General features: G+C 36.7%; 1 pseudogene; it reads left to right on the top strand.

Annotated features, from left to right (window-relative positions):
* The first annotated feature begins 337 nt into the window (after positions 1-337).
* On the top strand, positions 338-1,305 carry LOC105744725 (olfactory receptor 7C1-like; annotated as a pseudogene).
* Positions 1,306-15,499: the final 14,194 nt, after the last annotated feature.

The raw sequence follows: 15,499 nt of genomic DNA, 5'->3' as shown, positions 1-15,499 counted from the left end.
TTCTTCTTTACTATTTTCTTACATGGCACAGAAAGACTAGTCATAATATTTGCTGTTTAAAACAAAATCTGAGAGAATTTATAATGGAAAATATTGCCTTGGAAAAACATTTTCTGTTATGGACAAGAATTTCTATACAGAAAAAATATCAAGGAGCAGCAGGAATATATGGTTTTACTGAAATTTTCAGAAATTGGTACTAGATCTATATAAAATCCATAAAAATATTAACAATGTTTTTATAATAAAGCCATATCATTTATTATAAATATCTGATCATTTTTTCTGGCTAAAATTGCATTTCTCTGATATCTCTTCCAGGAAAATCATCATCTACATGGAAACAGAAAACCAAACTTACGTTTTACAATTTATCCTCCTGGGGCTCTTAGAAGATACAGAGGTGCAGTCCCTCCTCTTTGGGCTGTTCCTCTCCATGTACCTGGTCACCATCTTTGGGAACCTGCTTATCATCCTGGCCATCATTTCTGACTCCCACCTCCACACACCCATGTACTTCTTCCTCTCCAATCTGTCTTTTACAGATATCTGTTTCACCTCCACCACAGTACCTAAGATGCTGCTGAACATCCATAGGGAGAGAAAAACCATAACTTATGAAAACTGTCTCAGCCAAATGTATTTTTCCACACTTTTTGGACTATTAGATAACTTCTTCTTGACTGTGATGGCCTATGATCGCTTTGTGGCCATCTGTCACCCTCTGCACTACACAGTCATCATGAACCCCCGGGTCTGTGGCCTCCTGCTGCTGGCATCTTGGTTGTTGAGTGTTTTGGTCTCCCTTTTGCATGATGTAATGGTTTTGCGATTGTCTTTTTGTGCAGGGTTGGACATTCCCCACTTTTTCTGTGAACTTAATCAGGTAGTCAGACGTGCTTGTTCTGACACCTTCCTCAATAACCTAGTGATGTATTTTACAACTGGACTTGTGGCTGTTTTACCTCTCACTGGGATCCTTTTCTCTTACTATAAGATTATATCCTCCATTTTGAGAATTTCAACAGCTGGGGGTAAATATAAAGCATTTTCCACTTGTGGGCTCACCTCCCAGTTGTGACCTTGTTTCATGGTACAGGTCTTGGAGTTTATCTTAGCTCTGCTGCTACTCAAAACTCAAGGGCAAATGCAATAGCCTCAGTGATGTATATGTTGGTCACTCCCATGCTGAACCCCTTTATCTACAGTCTTAGGAACAAGGATATAAAGCAGGCCTTTAAAAAGCTGAGAAACATTCACCCTATAAAAGGATACTTTGTCTCAAGTTTACGAATGTGCTCATGATCAACAGAGATCAAGCACCAAGAGATCTTAATGTAGATACTTTATAAGTGTGTAGGGAGATAATCTGTTATTTACTTAATGAAATAATTCTATTTCTTTAAGTTTTGTATATCAAGGATATCTGTTTCTTTTGTATTATTGCACAACATATGTTCTCTCATTGTCTTCCCTGGAATCAGGGTTGAAGGCAGAAACCGCTGCCTGGATTTTCAGTAGTAAAACCTTTCATATAGGTAATTCTGTATATATAAAATTATAGCAGGGTGGTGGAGTGATAAAGGTGTACTGCAGTCACTGCCATATCAAAGAAACTGCTTGTCTTTGGTAGTTTTACTGAGAAACAAGCTCTCATAGCAAAGGCAGTGTATCAGCTACCAAGATATTTGTTCATGGGTTCTTGAAACAGGTCACATCCTGAACTGGAGACATCATCTGACTGGTTTACAATAATCCAATTCTATCTCCAATATATGCCCTTCTCCTTCACATTTCAAATCATAAATTAAGTGAGGCTGCAGTCAGCAATGCAATTCCTGATTCTTCAAATATTGATGGTGTCAACAATATCTATCATTTTCCAGTGATGTAAGGATGCCCTTTAAAAGTTATTTTCATAGTAAGGATATTTTCTGGAAATTTCTTTCAGTACTTTTTACAATAATAGTCCACATTTACAGATCATATGAAGCAATCTTTGTGTTTTTCCCATTTCCTACTATATCTTATTCTACCATTAAACCCAGATAGTAGGACATAATTTCAGATTTTTGTGTAGGCATACTGTTTTCTTTCTAGGTATACTAAGGTGAATGCTTCATTCATTAACTGATTTCTGTGCCATTGCTACAAATGGTGAATCAGAGTGGCATTTTGGAATTCGTGATTTCTCTGAGTTAATGGTAATTTTTGAAAATATTAATAAGTGGTTATGTATTAGTACTCACTTTAATTTCTTTGGGGGAGCTGCAGATTCATTTTCAATTGTAATTTATTATTGTACAGGTTCAGACACTGATACGAGTCATACACAGGTCAGAACTGCAATTTTCAGGGAAAGATATTTCATTTCTGCTCTCTTTTTAAGAGTTTGTGTTTTGATTGCACTGTAATCTGAGAATTAAAAATCCTCAGATTGTCATTTCTTTCTGGAATAATCTCCAGTCCAACTGAAAGCTCCACATTATTCCACATTATTTGAATTAGGATTCCCAGTAAAATCATTTATCACATGAATCAGTTTGTCAAAAATCTTTCATAGGCACTGTCTTATTTTTTTAAAGATAGTCTTTTTTCTTAAAGATTTATTTATTTCTCTCCCATTCTCCCCCCACCGCCCCAGTTGTCTGTTCTCTCTGCCTATTTGCTGCATGTTTTTTGTCCGCTTCTGTTGTTGTCAGTGGCATGGGAATCTGTGTTTCTTTTTGTTGCGTCATCTTGTTGTGTCAGCTCTCTGTGTGTGTGGCGTGATTCCTGGGCAGGCTGAAATTTCTTTCACACTGGGCAGCTCTCCTTATGGGGTACACTCCTTGTGCGTGGGGCTCCCCTGCACGGGGACACCCCTGCATGGCACACCACTCCTTGCATGCCATCAGCACTGCACGTGGGCCAGCTCCACATGGGTCAAGGAGGCCCAGGGTTTGAACTGTGGACCTCCCATGTGGTAGACGGATGCCCTAACCACTGGTCCAAGTCTGCTTCCCAGTTTGTTACTGCAAACAATATATTGTGAATCATTTTTTCCAAGCTATACATACACAATCATGTACATTTATCCCATGGAAATAGAGTAATCAATTTCATATATCAATTCCCATATTGCTACACTTCAAGACTGCTATTTTGCAATCAATTCTTGTACAAAATAGTTTATATTAAGGGCTGATTTTCAAGCAGAAATCTCTTTCCAAATAAAAGCTTTTCAAGAATTTTGACTTTAGTCCATTTTTCATTATAAGTGGACCTAATATTATTCTATTACAGACTTATTACTCTAACAATTGAAGAACTTTTATCATTGATAAAAAGTAGTGGCCATCAGATGTTCTGAGGAGAGGGACAGTGAAGAATAGGTGTAAATGGGAACATTTTTTGAAACATGGGAATTCTCTTGCATGACATTGAAATGATGGAATGAGGTCATTATACAATTTGTCATAACACAAAAAATTGTGTGAGACAAACTGTGAACTGTAAAATATATGGTCCATGCTTAATATCAATGTTTCAATATGTGTTCTTCAATGCCACACTAATGAGACATATTAATATGATAAAGTGTGGGAGGGAGAGGGGGATGAGAATATGGGAAGCCCCTCTATTTTTTGTAAACATTTATGTAATCTAAAGCTTTTTAATAATAATAAAAAATTTTTGAGAAAAAACATGATAAGCATGCATACTCATCTTATTCATGAAGATGAAGTCTTTCAATAATTGGAAGTATAGAAAACATCAAAAACAGGCCAACTGAGAAATCTGATACTTCTGTTATAATCAGGAATACTGTATAATCAGGAAGACTCCACTGAACTTGGTGGCTCCCCAAATATTCTCCTTTTCTACAGTCAGTTAGTAGGAAACTCTTGCCTAAAGTATTGGTTAATAGGCACCATACCTATTAGTTCTCTGTTTTCTGGAGGACAGGAACACAAGCCAGAAAGAGGGAGAAAAAGCTGCTAAGACTCATGTACTCTATGGACCTCTCACCACACTATGAAGACTCAGTTGTGGATGCCAAACTTACACTTTGAGAACATTTATTGAGATAGGGTAATTGTATTTCTTTCAAAATTCCCAAAGAATTTTCCCTGTTGCCTTTCTAAATACCTAGCTGGTACACTGATTTGTAAGATAAGTTTTTTATTAAGCACATGCCGTCTGTGAGCAACGGTGACCTTTTGAACTGTTATATTCTCCTAGAACATAAATTCTTACCTAGATTTTTACTTACTTCCCTGTTTCTGAATCTTCTATTTTTCTCTCAAAAATAAGTATTCCTGGTTTTGTCAGTAGACTTTCAGTCTTCTCCAGGACGCTAAAATATGTGGAAACAATAATAATTCACTCTAAATTGAGGGTAAAATTTGTTTTCACGGAAAACTAAATTTATTACTTAAGAATCTATAAATGGTTACAAGAAAAAAAAAACATCATATTGTCTTATAAGTGAAATTTAAGTGCAGTTTAGTGGTTTTATTTTTAAGGAAAAACTTGAAGAGAGGCCCTAAAATATAGATTTCAGCTAACAAAACTTCTCTAGCTTCAGGGAGAGATAAAAACCAGGTTACAGTTGGAAACATTATTTTCCCTGGAGAAGTGGGAGATTTGATTGCTGTCTGAAAACCGTGAAATTAATGCTATATAGAAGGAGGACAAGACTCATCTTGAGTGAGCACTTTTCTGTTCAATTGTATTATGTTGTGTGAGTAGAATAATTGTTTTTGGACCCTATCATGAGAAATTTAGAAAAAATGAACACTATCAACTGAAGATTAACTGTCCTGAGTTGGGGAAGTGAGAATAAACACCCTCAGTTCCAAGGAACATCATTTAAACTACAACAAAGTAGAAAACAATAACAGAGCCCTCCCTTTTGTAATGCACCATAAAAGTGTAGCCAGTGTCTAAGTGAGTATATTTCAAACACAGGAGTGGAGATTCCTTCCTCCACTGCCAAGAGCTGAGTTTCCCATAGAAGCAAATTTTAGAGTAACCTTATAAATAAGGTGGTCCTGGAATTCACTTCCTTGTGTCTTTCCCAATGCCACTCTTTCTATTTCTCCTCACTTCCAAATCACCCTTCTCAGAAGAACTGGAACACGCATATATTAATAGCTGTGAGATACATCATCTTAAGTGTGGTATATATGTGTTTCATCTCCTGGAGTTTCCTGAATGAAGATATTTTGTTTTTATTTATTACCCAAGGCAGAAACCATCAGTGGAACAATAAATCACGGAGCCTATTGTTCTGTTTTACTGTGGGAAGAAAATGTCACAAGTGGAAATGGTTTATTGGTAGTAAATGGAGGGACACAGAGAAAGTGTAAAATGTAGGAAAGTCCACAGATATAAATTTAGTTTATTTTCCACTTTCTGTTTCAGGGTGGGTGGGCTTTTGATTTCCACTGAAGATAAATTCCTCCCAGTTATACCACTTGGAAATTTTAAATTTTCATCATTGTACATTTCAACTTTAGAGATTCTATTTATTTCGTTATTGAAATATGCTATTTTATATAATTACAATTTTTTAAAAATTTCTAAAACATATTAAAAAGTGTTGTTTCAATTTCTCTGAATAATTTCAAAATTTGTAACACTTAAATGCTGTTTTCCCCACTCTCTGATTTTTTTTTTTTGACTCTTAGTCATGGTAACTTGCTTACTGAAGGGTCTACTTATATTTAAAAATTTTAACAATACTTAGATTACACAAATATTACTTAAAAAACATAAGGGATTCCATATGCCTCATTCCCCATGCCTCTGGCATTTTCCCACAGTAACGATATCTTTCATTAGCGAGATACATTCACTGCAATTGATGAACACATTTTGGAGCATTGTCACTAAGCATGGATAATTTTTTCACTAAGCATGGATTAAAGTTTACATTGTAGTTTACACTCTCTTCTACTCAATTCTGTAGGTTACGGCAAGATATATAAAGGCCAGCATCTTTCCTTGCAATATCTTTCAGGACAATTCTCAATTACTGAAAATGCCAGGTATTACAGCTGTTTTCCCCTCTCCCTGCATTCAGAACCTCCAGTGACCACTACTTCCAGATTCCCTACATGCACCTATTCTGTCCTTTTATTTGAACCTGTAATTAGTACTGGAGTTGGTAGGTATACATACAAGAGACTTATATAGATCAAACAAATTATTACATTACAAAAATAAAAGGTTCCCATATACCACACTAGCCTTCCCACCCTCAATTCTCCCACATCAATAACCTCTTTCATTTTCATGGGACATTCACTGCATTTGATGAATACATTTTGGAGCACTGCTATGTTGCATGGACCACAGTTTATGTTGCAGTCTGCACTTTCACCCAGACCATCCAGTGGGCCAAGGCAGGACATACAATGACAATAACAGAATGAAGTGGACAATCACATGAAAATCTTTTTTGATGCTGACAATTCAACTGGCAGAATGCAATGCTCCATCACTAAAAACTCTCAGAAAAATAAGACTACAAGGTAACTTCCTCATTACAATGAAGGTAAAAGATATGTATAAAAGGTAATCATATCATATTCAATGCTGAATGAGTGGATATATTCACTTTGAGTTCTGGAACAAGATAAGAATGCCTGTTTCTCTATTATCATTAAACATTTTATTGGAAGTCCTTGCCAAATAAATTAGGAAATAAAAATTTTAAAAGAAGGAATCCAAATTAGAAAAGAAAAGGCAAAGCTATCCGTATTCAAAGAAGGCAAGATTCTTTATATAGAAAATACTAAGTTTCCAAAAGAAAACTTCTACATCTCAGGAAGGAGTCCAGGGAAATGCAAGCTATGAGATAAACATGCAAAACTCAATTATGATTTATTAAATGAGTAAAGAATATCCCTAACTGAAAATTGAAAAGAGTTCTTTTACAATAGCTTCTAAGAAAATAAAAACTCAGGGAATAATCTATTTTTCATATAATTCACTTTATTTTTAAAGGAGTTATTGATTACATAAGAGTTACACTGGAAGTATAGGGGATTCCCATTGCCCACCATCTCCCCTGGCCTTCCCACATTTCTCCTCTTAATAACATCTTATATTATCACAGTCCATTTAATAAAATTGATGAACAAAGATTGAGTTATTGCTATTTACCATAGTCTATAGTTTACAATATGGTTTGCATTTTGCATTGTACTGTTTTATTGGTTTCGACAAAAAATGAAATGACCTATATCTATAATTGCAATATCATGCAGACCAATTACAATGCCATAAAAATGTCCTATGTTCCAACTATTCTTTCCTACCCTTCACCTGAGAACATCTGGTAACCATTATCTTTATATCAATGTTATGAGGTCTTCCATTAATACACTAATATTGTCTACTTTGGTCCATGGTTGCATTCCCCTTTGCATTTGTTCATTTCTAAATCTTGAGGATTTAGGGATGGTGATGCCCACTCTGCTTCAGGTTAAGAGGACACTTATATCTTATGGAGTAGAAGGAAGGAACAGTTTTGATTGGAGTCGTGGACAGGCTTTTTTAGGGGGAAAGTGGTTGTCAATCTTTCTTTTTTCTTTTCTTAATTTTTTTAAATTTTATTTTTTTAATTCATTTTTTAAAAATGTTACATTCAAAAAATATGAGGTCCGCATTCAACCCCCAACAACCCCACCCCACCACTCCCCCCACAGCAACACTCTCTCCCATCATCATGACACATCCATTGCATTTGGTGAATACAACTCTGGGCATTGCTGCACCTCATGGTCAATGGTCCACATCATAGCCCACACTCTCCCACATTCCATCCAGTGGGACATGGGGGGATTTACAATGTCTGGTAATTGTCCCTGCAGCACCACCCAGGACAACTCCAAGTCCTGAAAATGCCTCCACATCTCATCTCTTCCTCCCATTCCCCGCACCCAGCAGCCACCATGCCCACTTTCTCCCCAACAATACCACATTTTCTCAATTACTAACCACAATAGTTCATGAATAGAATATCAGTAAGTCCATTCTAATCCTTACTGTATTCCTCCATCCTGTGGACCTTGTCTTGGTTGTGTCCACTCCACATCTATGTCAAGAGGAGGCTTAGATTCCACATGGATACTGGATGCAATCCTCCTGCTTTCAGTTGTAGACACTCTTGGCTCCATGGTGTGGTGGTTGACATTCTTCAACTCCATGTTAGCTGAGTTGGGTAAGTCCAATAAACCAGAGTGTAGGAGCTAAAGTCTGTTGAGACTCAGAGCCTGGCTATCATATGGTCAGTCAAGAGTTTCAGATCCCCTAGATATATCTTAAACCCCAGGCCCAATTACAATTCTGGTAAAGTAACAGGAAGGCTTGTGAAAAGAGATCACATCTGAGTCCAGCTCCGTCACACAGAAACACCAACTCCAAAGAAGGGCCAACTGACATGGCAGTGAACTCCATCTGCCATGACCATAAAACCTGTGGGTCCCTTTAGCCCTCAGAAGAACCAATACTTGGGGTTGTATCTACTTTATCTGTCTCTGAGACTCTGCTCAGATGTGCATAAGGGCAACCCTTCTGATAACCTCCAGATTCTTTTTTAGAGACTCATAGCCATATAAACTCATTTGTCCTTTCCATTTCCCCCTTGATTTAGGTCAAAAAGCATTTTTAACTCCTGTTATTATATGTAGACAGGGATATTCTGCTGGTCCGAGTTGAACCTTTTATTCAAGGTCATTCCATCCCATTGTTTGTTATCCTGGGCAAGCCCATTTAAATGGAGACTAGGTATAGGCCACAACTCTGCTGATGTTCAGGGTCCAAATCACATATGAATGGATCAAAGATTTAAGTCTCTCATACATATATTTAATAGATATAGAGCAAATTATAGGTTAAAATAAAATGGGTATGGTAATCATATACAGGGAAATTATAAAAGAGTCTAACTCTGTTGTAATGAGGAAACAGGTTATCATATACTCTGTGTTAAGATTCACCAATGGAATGCTGGTTTCAAGTGGCTCTGTGCCTTGCCTAAAGCGTCCGTATATTTCTAGAGCCCTTGGGGAACCCCTGTTTAAGCTTTGTTTACCGTGGCAGTTAGTGAGATCCCCTTGATCTCATAAGTGTAACGTCTGGACTCACTGTCTGGACTCACACGTCTGGACTCACTGTGAAGTCTCTTTGCTGTAAAAACTCTTTTGTATTTAATGTGTCCCCCCTTTGGTCAAGGTCTTTTTTCCAAGTACATCTCCAGTTGACACTTCCTAGTAGTCCTTTGGTGCCCAGTAGGATTATCCCCAGGTGTCATGCCCCATGGCAGATGGAAGGTAGTGAGTAAATTCATTGTATTTAACTTAGAAAGAGGTCATATGTTAAGTAACAAGGAGGTTTTAGGAGTTAACTCTTAGGTCGTAGATATCAGGGTTTTTTTTTTTTCTTTCACTTTTACAAGAAAAAGGGCCATAAGTATAATGTGGAGGGTTTGGCATGCTGGTCTGTCTCCTTTTACTAGACATGAGCTATGTGCTCTAGAGATTCTTTCTACTCTATTTGAGAATGTAGCAGTACTCCCCAGAATGGTAATGTACAATTTTTTTTGGCTATTGTGTTTGTCTCCACCTAGCTGGGTAACAACATACAACCTCATGAACACACTCATCTTGGAGAGAGACATGCCCCAGATGCACACTTCCCCACATATCCCCCCATCACCAATATATTGCACCTGTGATTCTCCTCTGCAATAGCTGCCCAAAGCACACTATCCCATTTGTATTCTCAACAGCAGTCCTCAAACTTTGCAGAGTTCACCAGTTCCTTCCTCCAGCCATTCCTCTAGGGTCATAGTTAGCTCAAACCACTCCTACACATATTCTCACACTAATACTCCAGCACCATAGACCCCACTCACATCACTGCACCATCACTACCCCACCCACCATCAAATCACCACCATGCACTTTATCTTAGATTCTGCAAATTATGCATTGGCTCACAACTCTCTACACCCTTTCTATCACTTGGTAAACTACCTTCCAGACGCTGACTCTGTGAGTCTGCTCAATACTTTTAGTTCATATCAGAGAGATCATGCAGTATTTGTTCTTTAGTGACAGGCTTACTTCACTCAACTTAAGATCTTCAAGATTCATCCTTGTTGTCACATGTGTCAGTAGTTCATTCCTGCTTACAGCTAAGTAATATTCCATCACATGTAAATACTATATTTAGTTTATCAAGTCATCCATTAATGGCCAGTTGGGTTATTTCTAAATTTTGGCAATTGTGTATAAGGTCATGATGAACATTGCTGTACACATGCCAAAACTTTTCCACTATTCCTGCAGCATTCTACATTCTCACCAACATGGGATGAATGTTCCTAATTTTCTACATACTCTCTACCAGCTGTAGTGTTCTGTTATTTTCATACCAGCAAGCCTAACAGTTTAAAGAGAATATCCCATTGTAGTTTTGATTTGCATTTCGCTAAAAGCTAGTGATGTTCAACATCTTTGTGATTCTTGGAAATTTGTGTTTCCTATTTGGGAAAGTGTCTATTTAAATCTCTTGCCCATTTTTAAATGACTTGTTTGCCTTTTATTTTCATGTAGTAGAATTTCCTTATACATGACTGATATTAACCACTAACAGCTGCATTATTCTCACATATTTTTTCCCACGAGTCGGGTGCCTTTTCACTTTCTTAAACTCCATTAAACTCAAAAGTTTAAATTTTCAGGAGACCCATTTATCTTTCTTTTTCTTTAGTTACTCATGAATTTGGGTGAAAAATATATGAAACCATTTCCTACTAGAGGATCTCACAGATGCTTCCTTTTGTTATCTTCTAGTGGCTTTATGGACTTGGTTTTTATATTTAGGACTTTGGTCCATCTTAAGCTAATTGTTGTATGGGGCCTGAGAAGGCAATCTTCTTTCATTCTTTGGATATAGATATCCAGTTCTCCAAGCACCATTTGCTGAAGATACTGTTCTGTCCCACTTGATTTGCTTGGTTTATCAGTTGGCTGTGTATAGGATGGTCTTTATCTGAACTCTCAGTGTGGTGCCATTGGTCAGTATTTCTATCCTTCTGTGAATATCATGAAGTTTTAACCACTGAAACTTTGTAGGATTTTCTAAAGTCAAGTAGCGTGATCCCTCCATGCTTTTTAAAGATGTTTTTGGCTATTTGGGGCCCTTGTGCTTCCAAATAAATTTGGTAATTTGCTTTTCCAGGTATGTTAATAGTGCTGTTAGATCTTTTGTTGGAATTGGATTGTATCTGTAAATCACTTTGGAAAGGATTGGACTCTTAATTATATTTAGTCTTTCAATCCATCAGTATGGAAAATGCTTCCATTTATTTAGGTCTTAATTTATTTCCCATAACAATGTTGTGTAATTTTCTGTCTACAAATCCTTTACATTCTTACATAAGTTTATTCCTAGATATTTAATTCTTTAAGTTGCTATTGTAAACATATATTTTTCTTGATTTCATCTTCAGATTTCTCATTACTGTTGTACAGAAAAGCTGCTAATTTTTGCCTGCTGTTCTTATATCTTTCCACTTTACTGAACTGTTTCATCAGCTCTAGATGGTATGCTGGAGATTTTTCTTTTTTGACTTTCTACTTGTAGAATCATGGCATCTGAAATTAATGAAATGTTGCTCTTTCCGAACTGGATTCCATTTATTTGTTATTCTTACCTAAGTGCTCAGCGAAGTATTTCTGATACAATGGTAACCAACAGTGGGGACAGTTTATATTCTTCTCTTGTTTCAGATCTTAGGGAGAAAGCCTATAGCTTTCACCATTGAGTGTGATGATAGCTTGGAATTTTCATGTATGTCCTGTAACATGATGAGGAAGTTTTCATCCACTCCTAGCTTTGAGGAGATTTTATCAAGAAGGAGGTTATATTTTGTTGAATGTCTTTTTCAGAGGATCATGTGATCATCACCTAAAATTGTGGAAAATTTTAGGCAGGATTAGTATTAGTTCTTTCTGGAATGATTAATAGAATTTGCCCATGAAGCTATCTGTTCCTGGGCTTTCCTTGGTTAACAGGTTTATACGACTACTTCAATCTCATTACTAGTGATTGGACTATTCAGTTCTTCGATTTTTTCTTTCACCAATGTAGTTTGATGTGTCTTTCTCGAAATTCTAATCTTTCATCTAAATTATCCATATTTTTGGCATAATTTTTTTCAACATTTTTAAGGGTATCCCCTTCTGATACTCTATTTCTTTGTGGTCCATGGTGATATAAGCTTTCTCATTTCTCATTTTATTTATTTGTCAGCCTAGCTAAGGGTTTTACAATTTTATAAATTTTCTCAAAGAACCAGCTTTTGTTTTGTTTATTCTTTCTAATTTTTCTTATTTTCAATTTCCTTTAATTATGCTTTATTAAATATTATTTCCTTGCATCTGCTTGCTTTGAGATTCATTTGTTGTTCTTTTTCTATTTACTCTGGGTGTGTAATTAAGGTTTGGTTTTAGTTCTTTTTTTCTTTTCTAATGTAGGTACTTAAGGCTATGCATTTAATTCTTGGCACTAATTTAGCTGTATCCCATAAATTTTAATATCTTTTTTCCTCACATTTTCACACTTGTTTCGAGGTAGTTACAATTTTTCTGGCAATTTCCTCTGTGTCAAACTGATTGTTTAAGGGTGTTTTTAACTTCCGTGTATTTTTCGTAGTATTGTTCTCCATCCTTTATTGATTTCCAGCTTCATTTCACTGTTGTCAGAGAAAGTGCTTTGTATAATTGCAATATACGTAATTTGTTGAGACTTGTTGTATGAGCTTGCATGTGGTCTATCCTGGAGATCATTCCATGAGAACTAAAAAGACTATATCCTGCTGTTTTGCCATATAATTTTCTGTATAAAATGATTAAATATAGGTCCTCTAACATATAATTCAAGGTCTCTTTTTCTTTATTGAGCCTCTGCCAAGAAGATCTAACTAGTTCTGATAATGGCATATTGTAGTCTCCACTCTGATTTCAGAGGCAACTGTTTATCCTTTAGTTTTTCCAGTATTTACCTCATGTATTTTGGGGGACACTTTTTGTACATAAATATTTATGATTGCTCTTTCTTCTTTGAATATTTCCCCCTTTATTAATATAGAGTGTCCTCCCTTGTGTCTTAGAACACTTTTTTAAATTTAAATTCTCTTTTATTCAAATATTGCTATATCAACTCCTGCCGTATTTTGGTCATTGTTTTGTTGTAAAATATTTTAAAACCTTTCACTTGCAAACTGTTTTATTTTTCCTTGGGTCTAAGGTGAGTTACTTGTAGGCAACATATAGATGGGTTATATTTCCTTATCCATTATGCCAATCTGTGTCTTTTGATGGGAAAGTTTAATCCATTAACATTCATTTTTATTAATGGCAATGCAGTACTTACATTCACCATTTTTACTTTAGAATATATATGTCATATTTTCTTTTGATTTCTTTTTTTTAAATTTTTAGTTATTCTTACTTCATAAACTTACTTTCTATGCTTTTCTCCAAATTTTCTCTACTATTTCCTTTCAACCAGTAGAACTCCTTTTAATATTTCTTGAAAGAAATATTCTTTTTAAAAATTCTCCAAATTCTGTGTATCTACAAATACTATGAACACAAACTTATTTCTGAATGCCAATCATACTACCTAAGCAATCTATAGCTTCAACACAATCCCTAAAATTCCCCCAGGTGTAGTTTTAGAATCAATGGAAAAGCTGATCTTCAGTCATATGTAATTATATTTCACCAGGACTGCAGTACCAGCTTCTGGTGTTACATCAGTTTATTTCATGAATTTTGGACTGTTTATACTGTGAGCTGTTTGAAAGAAGGCACAATATTGAATGCTTTCTGTTCATCCTGGAACATACTTTTATGCTTACCATCTAGTATTAATGAATAAACTTTAAGTGTATGACTGAGAAAACAAATGGTTGATTGAGGGTAACAGATGGGGCTAACTATGGAGGAGAAAGGAGAGGCAGTGGGACCAGAGGAAATACTGCTTAGAGAGGGCACCCTATGTCTGAGAGACAAATACAGAGGGTGCAGGAATATTTTAGTGTATCCATAATATCAACCTATAATCAGAGATTGGGAAGTCATTTTGGAAATCCTTTTTGTACTAGAGTGCACACTTAATGGGAAATCACTTCCTTATGGGAGGAAGTTATCCATAGGGTTAGGAGATGAATACAGAGTTCCAAAGTTGTCTCCCAAGGGTCTACATCAGCACTAGTTTGCATTGTGATTTTTGCTCTTTCCTCCATAGAACTAAATAGGAAGTAGAATGACAAAGAAATATTTTATGGGAAGTGGACTTGCCTCAATGGATAGAGCAACCACCTACCACACGAGAGGTCTGTAGTTCAAACCCAGGAGCTATGGAGCAGGCCCATGCACAACGCTGATGCCCACAAGGAGTGCTATGCCATGCTGGGATGTCCCCTGCACAGGGAAGCCCCACGTGAAAATAGTGCACCCCTGCATAGGGGAGCACCACGTGCAAGGATTGGGCCGCCGTACAGGGGAGCCCCACATGCAAGGAGTGCACCCCAGAGCCACCCAGCATGAAACAAAGTCCAGCCTGCCTAGGAGTGGCACCGCACACACAGAGAGCTGATTCAGCAAGATGACTCAAAAGAAGGAGACACTGGGCAACTGACAAGAATAGAAGCGGACATAAAGGAACACACAGAGAGCAGACAACTGGGGGAGGGAAGGGGAGATAAATAAATAAATAAATCTTAAAAAAAATAAAATGAATACTTCACTACAGATGCTCATGAGAACAAAATCCCTAAAAGTATGGAAAATCCAAAAGTTCTGCTACAGTATCTCTAGTCTCCTTTACTTATCTCTGGAGATGGGAAAACACAATTGTGTCTTCTAGAGATCTCATAAGGGGTTCCATCTCTCTGCCATTCCTGGGAGAAGGGTTTCCAACTTCATTCATGATTCAAGGAAGAATCTGCATTCGTGAACTAAGACCCTTCTCTGATAACCTCAGGTTGAGGCACAGGATCTTCACAGGTGCTGGGGGCTTGTATTATGATTCCGTGGACCACTTTTATTGGTAAAAATTTTAGTGCATAGTATTAGATAGGGTTCTCTAGGGAAACAATCAACAAGAGATATCTGTCAATGATATGCAATTCTATAATAGTCTCCTATGCAGCCATGGGGATGCATACGTCCAGATTCTGCAGGCAGGCTGCAAACAGAAGCTGTAGTGAAAGTCCAATGAAGGTTCTTGATGAATTCTTCATGAATATCTTTGACTTTCCAAAGATAAGCTGAGAAATTATCTCTCAATGCTGCAATCACTTCCCCTTTCAAGGCATTCGACTGATGTGTTAAGTTTCACTCATTGTTGATGTCAATCTCCCTGATTGATGTAATTTTAAAGAGCGATCTATGATTTACCACTACAGCAAAGTCAATGGTGATAAAGT

This window comes from Dasypus novemcinctus, chromosome 30 (genome assembly GCF_030445035.2).
Source record: "Dasypus novemcinctus isolate mDasNov1 chromosome 30, mDasNov1.1.hap2, whole genome shotgun sequence".
Lineage (NCBI taxonomy): Eukaryota > Metazoa > Chordata > Mammalia > Cingulata > Dasypodidae > Dasypus > Dasypus novemcinctus.
The sequence above is the reverse complement of the archived record's forward strand: the minus strand, read 5'-3'. Positions and strand labels throughout refer to the sequence as shown.